Source organism: Varroa destructor, unplaced genomic scaffold (genome assembly GCF_002443255.2).
Source record: "Varroa destructor unplaced genomic scaffold, Vdes_3.0 BEIS01000003.1, whole genome shotgun sequence".
NCBI lineage: Eukaryota > Metazoa > Arthropoda > Arachnida > Mesostigmata > Varroidae > Varroa > Varroa destructor.
The window spans coordinates 4,063,526-4,073,589 of record NW_019211456.1 but is presented as its reverse complement, the minus strand read 5'-3'; the positions used below and the strand labels follow the sequence as shown (position 1 = coordinate 4,073,589).

The window sequence follows — 10,064 nt, the reverse complement described above, 5'->3', positions numbered from 1 at the left end:
TTTATATATTAATTCTCTTTCATGTTTCGCAAAGTAGCTGTTCTCATAATTTGTCGGAACAAAGCCTGGGCGTGTATACGGTGTGCCAACAAAGGCGGAAAACTTGAATGTCGCTTTTGTTGTATAGCTACATGTCTGCGCTTCAACAGTCAAGCCATTATAACAGCTATATAGGTAGTAGAATGTCCGCTATTGTTAGAAATGAATTGCTCTATAAGCTGTTTTCATTACTAACTGCTATTTTGAAACATATCAGCGATTCGACTGCCACGATCCGCAAGTCACGCTTCATTTTCGGCAAACAAAACGTCGCAAACGCATCAAGTATGAATAGGCGAGGCGAAAAATTCGAGGGGCCTGCAGTGATCACGGAGACGAAAACAATTGCGTTCATCTTCTGTCTCTCAAGAGGAAACGTCTCCGCTGTTTGCGACAGTGTCGGGTGTGCTCAAAATGTAGCATGTCTAAAGCCCAATATAGCGCATTCTCAAGACGAGGCACGATTTGCACCTTCAAGCCTTTGAAATACAGTTCACTGAGTAGGTTAGATCAGGCCACACACAGTGAAAAGGTTCGCTCAGTTGGGCAACGGAATAACAGGTGAACGGCGAGTTCCGACAAAATCATCTTCGAGAGGTGAGGTCCATTGTTACCTTGATAGCTCCGTAAACAAGCCACACTTGGGATGATGAAAACCCACATATAAACATAAAATTATAGCTTTTTTTTTGGGGAGATATCGTTTGATACGCCCGAGCTTTCACTGGGTCATTTTTACCAAAGATGCTGTTGGCAATACGAGTGCTGAGTGACGTTAAGACATGATCGCTCCGCCTCAAGTAGGTGAATAGTTGTTGAGCATCTGGGACTTCAATAGAACAGTTCCGTTTACCCCACGGCGGCACGCCAAACGTTGCCTGTATAGTACGAACTATTTACTGTCGCATAATTTTTCATCTGCGCAACTGGAATTGACCACCGGGATCGTGGGATTTAATGCCTTTCAACTTCTTTCATTGTTGTTTTTGAAACAAAGTTCATGTCCTTGGACCTACAAGCACTTAAACCGTAAAGAAGAAAGCTGTTTACCGTATTACTATTCATTATGTATGTCAAACTGCAATATAAAATTCGTGCAAATCGCAAATGTGTTAGCAAGGCCAACGAACGCATCTGCCAGTTGCATCACACATTAACCCCGCATGCATACTTTATGATGGAAAGAGCATTTCGGTATTAGGTCGAGCAAATTGTGTCTCAGATTTACATTTTTCGTTTTTGTCTGCACACATAAATACCATGATTACTTTTTTTGAGCCGATAATTCTTGTTTGTTGTTGTGTCGCATAGTCGATGTTTATCATTGATCCTCTCGTCGACTAATTCAATATGCGCCCGACATGTGTGTGTGTGTGCTAGCATTCCGAGCAGGACAATTTCGTGCGTGCCAGCTGGATGTCCTGGCCATGACCGGCATACACACGGGCTGATCGACTAGCAGAAGCGAACGCGGTTATGGTGAGTCGCTCATCAAGTTATTTATCATTCTTGTCGCCTTCGTATTTCCGCTGATTTAACTCGTGCAGCTAACAATTCCTTTGCGCTAATGTAATTCTCCGCGCAGCCAGTCAAAGGGAGCCGAACTGTTTTGTTATTCAGCGCTAATTTGCATATAGAAGGATCGTATTGAATCCTATTCCACACCGACCTTACTAGATACTTTTTTTTCTTCTAGGAATAAGTTTACAGTAAAAATCATATCAGGCGAAATGGCGAAGTCTAGGACGATTCGAATCTCGGCGTTTGCAGGTGAAGCCCTTGTCCAGAAGGTAAATTGCATGAGAAATTTATGGGTGCTACTGGCATGGTTATAAATCTAACCGCGGCTAAGTTTAGCAAAAAAATGTTGAAACATTACATAACGATGGCTTCTTCATATAGGGAGCAGTTAAAGGTCGTCTCGGAACAACATGGGACTTACGTTAAAGTGAAGTCCTCAAATCTTTACCGAATCCGGCCGCTGCCGTTATCCAAATACACGTAATGATAACAATTATATTAACTCTGTTATGAGAAAAGAAAGTCATGTTATTTTACATGTTGATTAAAAAAGGCAAAGCTTAAAATTGATCCTACGCAAGGGCCCTGAGGAACGCTGACTAGGTTCAAATCTATCGAAATGTATTTTATAATATACATTCAGTCCATGAAGTTAAAGCTCGATGAACGAGAATGCCCCATGACGCTACTGGAGTCAGCTGGCTTCAGTTATGAGGCTAGGAACTTAGTTAATACTGTCGTCTAAAATCGTACGGAAATATTTTTCATAAGGCAGCTATAGTGCGTATTCTGACACCTAGAAATTTAAGAGGTTTCCAATGTGAACGAAGCCTTCACATTATCTTATGGGACTCCTTTGTGAAACATGCCTGCTGGTCTTGTGGCTGATCACAAAATATAAAAAATAGGATGAATACCTAATTGCTCGAAAGATGTACCAGGGATTTAAAAATAAGTAGAAGACGTATATTCGCGAATATTTGGTTTACTACATTTTTTAAGGACGGACATAACAAAAGACCGCTTGAAAAACTTGAGCATCAGGCCATTTTCAGATCATTGACAAAAAACAGATTGCAAAAAGCAAGGCTATCTGTCTAAATGACGTGCGAGAACTTAAAATATACCAGAGATATTCAGAAATATTTTAATTCTTTAATTTTCTCTTTGACTTCATTTACATCTATGGCAGAAGTTAACAAGTTAATAGGCAGAATGAAACGAAGTGAGTGACAGTTTCTCATTAGCTGCCAAAATGGATCAGGATAGATTCTTGAAATACTTCGCTTTTTTTTGTAGTTGACAACAGTCTGATCTCTGTTCCGATCGAATCCGCCCGGCATTTAGTTACTCGATCACAACTCGACGAATCAGTGGTTGTTCTACTCTGTTAAATTCAACACTTGGCAAGAAGTTGTTATCAGGAATAATTATCTATTGCTTACATTTTAATCTAAACTAAATCGTTAGAACAGGTCCATTTGATTTCATTTACTTTCGCTGTCCTCGTAGTTGTTTTTGCCATTTTATCAATTACCTAGTTGAAACGATGTTCGACAACGTACCGAAATATGACGCAGATGCTAGAAGCGATCACCAATTCTCGGTCAGAAGAATAAAGCATAATTAAATGTCAAGCAAAACCTACGATTGTAGGTCAAAGTTAATACGATATAATTACGGCTTCATTTATTTCACTGCCATTGTCGATCATGAGTATCTGACGACTGTACCTATATAAGGCCACGGCTAGGAAACGCAATGGGTAACTCGTAATCGATAAACCGTCTGGATGATTATTAATGATACCAACAAGGTCATAGCATTACTAACACAATAGAGTATACTTAAACATCTGTGCATATAGATATTTTGCCTTTGTTAGAAAGTTGACGCACGCGAGTCAAACAAAAATCAGGACAAAATTGTGAAATACGGTCGCATTGACTGAACGAAAAGCCCTCCGCAGAGTTGGTCTAGTTAAATTGGTATTGGAGTTTACTAGGCATGTATTGCGCAGTGATCTCGATGAGTTCAGCTAGCGGATGCTTTGTAATGCAGATCTTGAGGTCTTTCTTTAAGTGGTACTTGAGTTCCACATCAGCTTTAACAGTTAGGCCACGAAACGGCTGTCCAGCGAATAGAAAAAGTAAACATTTGTCTGGAAGGGCCTGGAAGTTATGGTGGGTGCAATAAAAGCACCAACTCGAAGTCCAGGAGGGCAGCTTTCGCGATGCTTGCTGTGTATGGCCTTAGGTTGCAATGGAGCAGGATGGCCTAACCTTGGTTGTCGAGCCTTATCTTAAATAGCTTACTTGACTCGATACAACCGGGCCAAACAAATGTGCCGAACGTGCCTGGTTCATAGAAAGCAAATCTTAGCCTTACGTTTCCACCAAACGTAAGGTATAATGTTTTTTGGTTGAAATCCCGATTATAACCTATTTTAGAGTCAGGTTTAAGAGAGTCTATAAGGTCCTCAAGCTCCAAGCTCTGTGTAAATTCAAAAAAGTTACGGTTATTAGGACAGTCTTGTTGCTGTACCGCATCTTTTAGGCCAATCCTTGACTCGTCATGCGTCTTCCTCTAATACTTTAAATGGCCGTCATCAAATTGACGCGGTCAGCTAGAGAGAGAGGGACATCCCCTCTCCCAGTGTACCGCTTTCAAATGTTTCCAGTTATTTTTGAGCACTCCTTTCAGCAATAGTGCCGTGTCCGTACGCAGGGCAAATGTATTAGTGTCAAAAATGCATTTTTCCTGCCTGGAACATACATTTTTGGGAACTTACTTTAAGTTGAAATTGCATTTGTACCATAGCAGCAAGGTGCCTAAGCAAAGAATATTTTTCATGTTTGCTTTCGGTACTTAAGCCGTTAGCTACTGATTTAGATATGATAGATCAGAAGTAAACAGCACGTAGGGGGGAAATGGGAAAGAAGAAGTTTTTGAAAATAACCGCGGAAGCTTATTATCCAATTTAATAGGTCATCTATACAATGCCATACTGCTACGAAAAACGTATACGGAGTGCGGTGACACCGGCGCATGAGCGTTCGGGGGCTCAGTTGCCAATTTATGTTTGTTATCTTTCATCACACTCATTTGAGAAAATACTTGAAAAAAAATGTACAGTACTTCTAATTATAAGCGAATGATACCACTGGAATTGTTGTTAAAAACAATTCATTCTAGTATCACTCTTTTTCAACATTTAGACAGGTCTTACGAGAACAATGCTATGGCTGACATAGCATTGTTCTCGTAAGACCGGTTCATTTTTAAGAGGCCGCTAGACAGATACGAAGGGTCGAAAATAACGTTACAGATTTTTAGCTTAAAATTAGACGCAGACATCAGACATTATTAATCGATCGGGTTCGATCCGTTTGACCATAGCGGTCTGGCATATCGCATTGTTGCTTACTTATATTGTTGGTACTAAGTAATGAAGGCTTCAGTCTCCATTGTGTGAACGTTTTAAAACTTTGCAAGTAAAAGCCGAGTTAGGACATCTTTTTAAAGAAAAGAACGACTGACTCAATCCAAAAGAAGCTTCACACCTCGTATTTTTGGTTGCTTCTGCACTTGTCTCTGCACTCGTTTAATCTGAAACCAATTCGGACGAGAACTGTGAATGTTTATGAAAAAAAAAGATCAGATTTGTGTGCCGTATGGCATGTTTACTTCGAGCGGAAAAATTATAATCTGGATAATAATAATAATAATTGGATAATCTGAAAAAGAAAAACTAAAAATCCACGCTCAAAAAATAATTCTAATTAATCAGCACTTAACGGACCAAAATGGTTTTTAAAATGACGGGTTCACTTCAAACAGTGAAGTACGCTATGGAGAAAATAATAAGCGGTATCTAAATAGTACGTCATCAAGTCAACGCTTCCTTTAAGGAACCTCCTTTTTGCCTACCGGTCCATCTTCAGGAAGTGTATTAACAGATAATCTCAGGCTTAATTGCGTTAAATTGAAGGACATTTAGAAGTTACTAGATGAGTCTGCGAAGCTCTGCGTAGGCATGTTTTCCTCTTAGACACAAAGGATCAATCACATTTACAACAGGAATAATATCGAATAATTCTGGTTTTAGCGTGAGATCGTTCCCTTTGACATGGTTAAAATTTTGATTCTCTGATCGTTTGGATTGCCGGATTAGCAGTAAAGGTGGACCATTTGGCTCATTTTTGGTTCTTTCCTTTGACGTTTGTATATTAAGTGAGATTATTTTTTTGCAGGGCAATATTGTCGCCTCCTCATCTCCTGTCCTCCTGATCCTAGGCGTTTCGATGTGAATTAATACGATTCTCTGTTTGTAAATTTACAAGTAGATAAGTTCCTATTGTTCATCAAGGTCAAGTTATCGCAAGGCGCTACGAATAAGAATATTTCTAGTTTTGTTCATTTGCTTAAAAAGGGTTTTGACATTTCGAGAGTTGGGCTCGCAACTGAGAACATGATCGCCATTAAACACCGGTCCTTTGAGGGACATCTTCTATTGCCTGTCATTGTACTTAGTCAATCGTTATAGCGCAGCGTGATTGTACTGGAAATCACTGTCGCTCTAGTGAGACTTTATTTTTTCTTGAAGGGCTTTTGAATTGAAAGGAGTGAGGACTTTTGAATATACTGCTGATAATAATGAACGATCATTTTGGTGCCGTTGCAGCGTTCGTAGTTTTTGTTTCTCCTTAAGATGGTCGACGAACCATTCCTGAGTCGTAAATTGTGAGTGGACGTAGACAGACTCTAATACTGTTAAGGTACTTTGTGTGGCGTTGATATCTACTGTCGTTTGACTAAACGAAAAGTACACTTTGATATTTCCAGAAAATTACGCAGTATCTCAACTATGCCGAACGATCTCCTTAACAGGAACGAATGTGCGTTTCTTGGCGATGATATATCCATAAGAACCTCGAACAATGCTCGTGGATAGGTGCGGTGCATGGTACAATAGGGTATCATTTTGTCGCAAGGTGGCGTGATCTCATTACTGGCGTTTTACAATGGCCTGCCTTCATTACGTTTAACAGAAACTGGGAGCGTCCGGCGTCAGTGTTGTCCAGCATTAATAGCTAAATTGCTTATACAGCGTTTTTACATATACAATTTACTTACCTCTTTTAAGTTGACGGTACGAAATTTTGGACGAGTCAGAATTTGTAAACGGCGATCACTGCTATTTAGAAGCAGATTTGAAGACGTTGGGATTACTGGTCGTATGTATCGTGGCAGCAGTAATGCAGATTGTATAATACAAAACTTTGGTATAATTAAGGGACGATTATGAATTATTTCAGAGCAGTGACCTTCCTCAACGGCACCAAATTATCTGAAATAGAAAATTGGATTGCTCGGTATTATTTCGAAAAGCCTTTGCTGATGGTACGTTTTTTGGGTGCAACTCTTCCACTTGTTTGAGTATAGTTACATGATAGAACTTTGCTGTTTTACCTTTAAAAATGTGTACTTCTACTTCCTCCACTGATTGACATTTGCTAAGCTGCTTTCATTTTACTTTGTTTTACCTTGCCAAAAATATTCAACATAGGCACAGTATTCATCTTTGCTACAGCTTCAATTAGGGACTGCTCATTTGTCATTTTAACAATATTCCTCCTTTTAATCCTCAAGTAATTTCCAATAGTGGCTGGATGCGATATTGCTGAATATATGATCATTATTATTATATTGCAATATCGGTATAAGTTTTCCGTTTTTTTTTTTAAATAAAAAAGACGCTTTCGTTTGGTACTACATAGCGTAGAAGATGAAACTGAACTGCATATATATGCGAGTGCATAATCTCGAAGTAGATAAGTTATCGGCTGCTAACATGTTCCCTACTAGGTTACTAGCTCTATTTGTTACACGGGATTCTCTCATACGGAAAATTTTACTATAGACAAAACACTGAATTACTGTTTTTCTAATCTGTTGATGCGATTACGGTGTGTTATGTTGGGAACTATAGAAACTAACTCGTAATGCTTTGATAGTTTCTGCGTTGACCTCTTCCGCTACGTCAAGATGGCACGTCGTCTATTAATTCGGATCATGTACGCATGCACGTTGATACATCAGAGTCGCTGTAATATGACAGTACGAACAGCTTCACTGTATAGTTCAGATTGTTCTTAGAAAAATTTCTAGGCAGTGGTTCTTGCATACATAACGTTTGTTTTCAAGCATTTCAACAGGCGACTATATTTGGGGCTTTCGGTTTTCCGCTACGTGTCTAGGTCACTCCCTATGTTGCTTAGCTCGAATTTTTCGGTATTCGGATAAGGCTGTAGCTTGCATGGATACGACCATGGTCGTGTCCACGTTCGAAAAACAAAATGAAAAGAAAAGCTTGTTATTGTAACTGTGGTCCACATGCGGCGTTCCTGATAAATTCGTTCGTGTCTACCTCAAGCTCGATATGCCTGAATCAATAGCATACTCTCTCCGTATTAGGTGAATATGAATATTTATTTAACTACACAGTTTCTTTTCTATCGTGAGACATGTTCCATCTGAAAATTAAGCAATTAAGCCTCATGATTAATAATTAAAAAAAAAAAAAAAAAAAGCAACAATAGTGATCCTCAAGAGTTGTTTTTTTCAGTATTATCCATCGATTATACGTTTACTAACCTGTGCTATTCCCCGCCAATTAACCAGCTATATTTGATAGAAGGAACAAGATCCGAACCACCATGAGATCCTTATAAATAGTTAACGCCTTTAAAGGCGAGTACTTGGAAGTTGAGTTAGTATAGTAGGTTGTTAAGTAAGTCTTCAGTAAAATATATGGAAATATTTTTCTGTCGAACACAGTGCGACGATGCGACAATACATTTTATTTATCTACGAAGGTGCGCACCCCCCCGTTAATCACGTTCACGAAGCCTGTTGTGAAATTGAATGCTCTCCCGGGGATATGCTCTTTTTTATTATATGGTTTAACTAGTAAGCTATCTTGTCAGCGATCGAGTTGGTGAACGAACATTTAACGCCATACTCGCTAAGTTCCTTCTACTCAGATTAGAAGGTCACCGTTGTACCAACGCTTTCAAGTATCCAAAGGTGAATCTATTGTGTCCCACACGCTTTTCTATGAACCGATAGATACAAGCATATTGCTGTTGGAAAATTAAGCATTTGTTTGCAAAGGACGAAGTGGCCTACGAGAAATTAGCTCATTGAACGCAACAGTTTGGAATTAATACAATAAAGAAAGAAGACAAATCAATTAGTTATTTGAAACTGAAGTAGGACAGCAAAAGTTCAGCGATGCAATAATACCGTGTCCAGTTCTCTCATATTCAAAAATTGAACAACCCTTAGGCCACCTAGGCTGCATATTTGCTGTAGGCCTGCATCTTTACAATGAACCGGTTTTCGTCTGACACTAAGAGTAGCGGATGAATGCATGAGCGTCATAAACACGCCGCAAAGGGGCCCAACCTTGTATATGAATATGATCGTGAATAAAAACAATGTCGACCAAGTAAACCCCGATCTTCAGTAAAACATGCCAATAAGAAACTATTGAACTATTAGTGCAGCCCAGTGGGGTGCTTAGGGCCTGTTTCTAAAACATTTGGTTCGACCAAAGTTCTAAATGGTCTTTCTATCTTTCCCTATTCCCATTTATTCCTAATGCCCATCTCGTATCCATTCTCATACATTCCTCTGACCCCACCACTGCGTTCCACAATCTTGTGACCTTTCCCCATGCAGCAAGGTTCGTTGCCATATACTCCACCATTTTCCTGATTATTTTTCTCTGGTCCTTATTGGCTGGGCTCAATTGTCGCTTCATTTAGAGCTGTGCAACGTAAGAGTATGAGTACTTTTCCCCAGCGCTGCAGGGAGCGCATAAATCTATTTGGGCTCTTCCTTTATTCACCATGTAGGATTGGAATTGTCCATTAGCAATACCTGTGTTACATCGTACGTCAGCGCTCTTTCCGCTCCCAGCCACATCCATACGTCTGGTATCCAACTTTTCGTCTTTTATTCCAATTCTCACTGTTCTCCGAACCTCGCGCCAGACATCAATTCCTGGCCCTTCCAGTCATGGTCATATCCATATCATCCCTTTTCCATACCATACCGTCTCCCTAGAAGGAACCACAGCACTACTTTGGTTAGAAATAGAAACGTTGAAGTCGAGACCGTTTAGTAGGCCCGGCTTACCCTGAACGCCAGCTTTCTTCGGGCCCATCTTAGTGAGTTCCTATTCTATGATGGTTGCAAGGCCATGTTTCCTATATGGGTGATAATTACAGCGTCACTGAATCCGTAACCGAGCCTGGAATCTATGGTTGCCCCCAACGCTCCGCCAATTCTCAGGCTCGCTGGGCCTTTACGAAACGTTTTCCATGTTCGAACAGTTCGGTGTCGAAATCTCTCGCCTCTTTCCTGATTTTTATCGGGTGGCCAGCTACCGCAAGGCTAATTCCTCTTATCCACTTCCGACCTGTTAAATACAAAGC

The 10,064-nt window shown here is 40.0% G+C and overlaps 1 long non-coding RNA gene across 1 annotated transcript in view; it reads left to right on the top strand.

The window, feature by feature from the left end:
• Window positions 1-321: 321 nt before the first annotated feature.
• Window positions 322-10,064, top strand: part of LOC147756407 (uncharacterized) — a 30,888-nt gene continuing 21,145 nt past the window's right edge. Inside the window, exons 1-3 of the long non-coding RNA XR_015324373.1 lie at window positions 322-636; window positions 1,351-1,518; window positions 1,736-1,829. This is a non-coding gene — a long non-coding RNA (uncharacterized LOC147756407). The remainder of the gene's footprint in view (window positions 637-1,350; window positions 1,519-1,735; window positions 1,830-10,064) is intronic.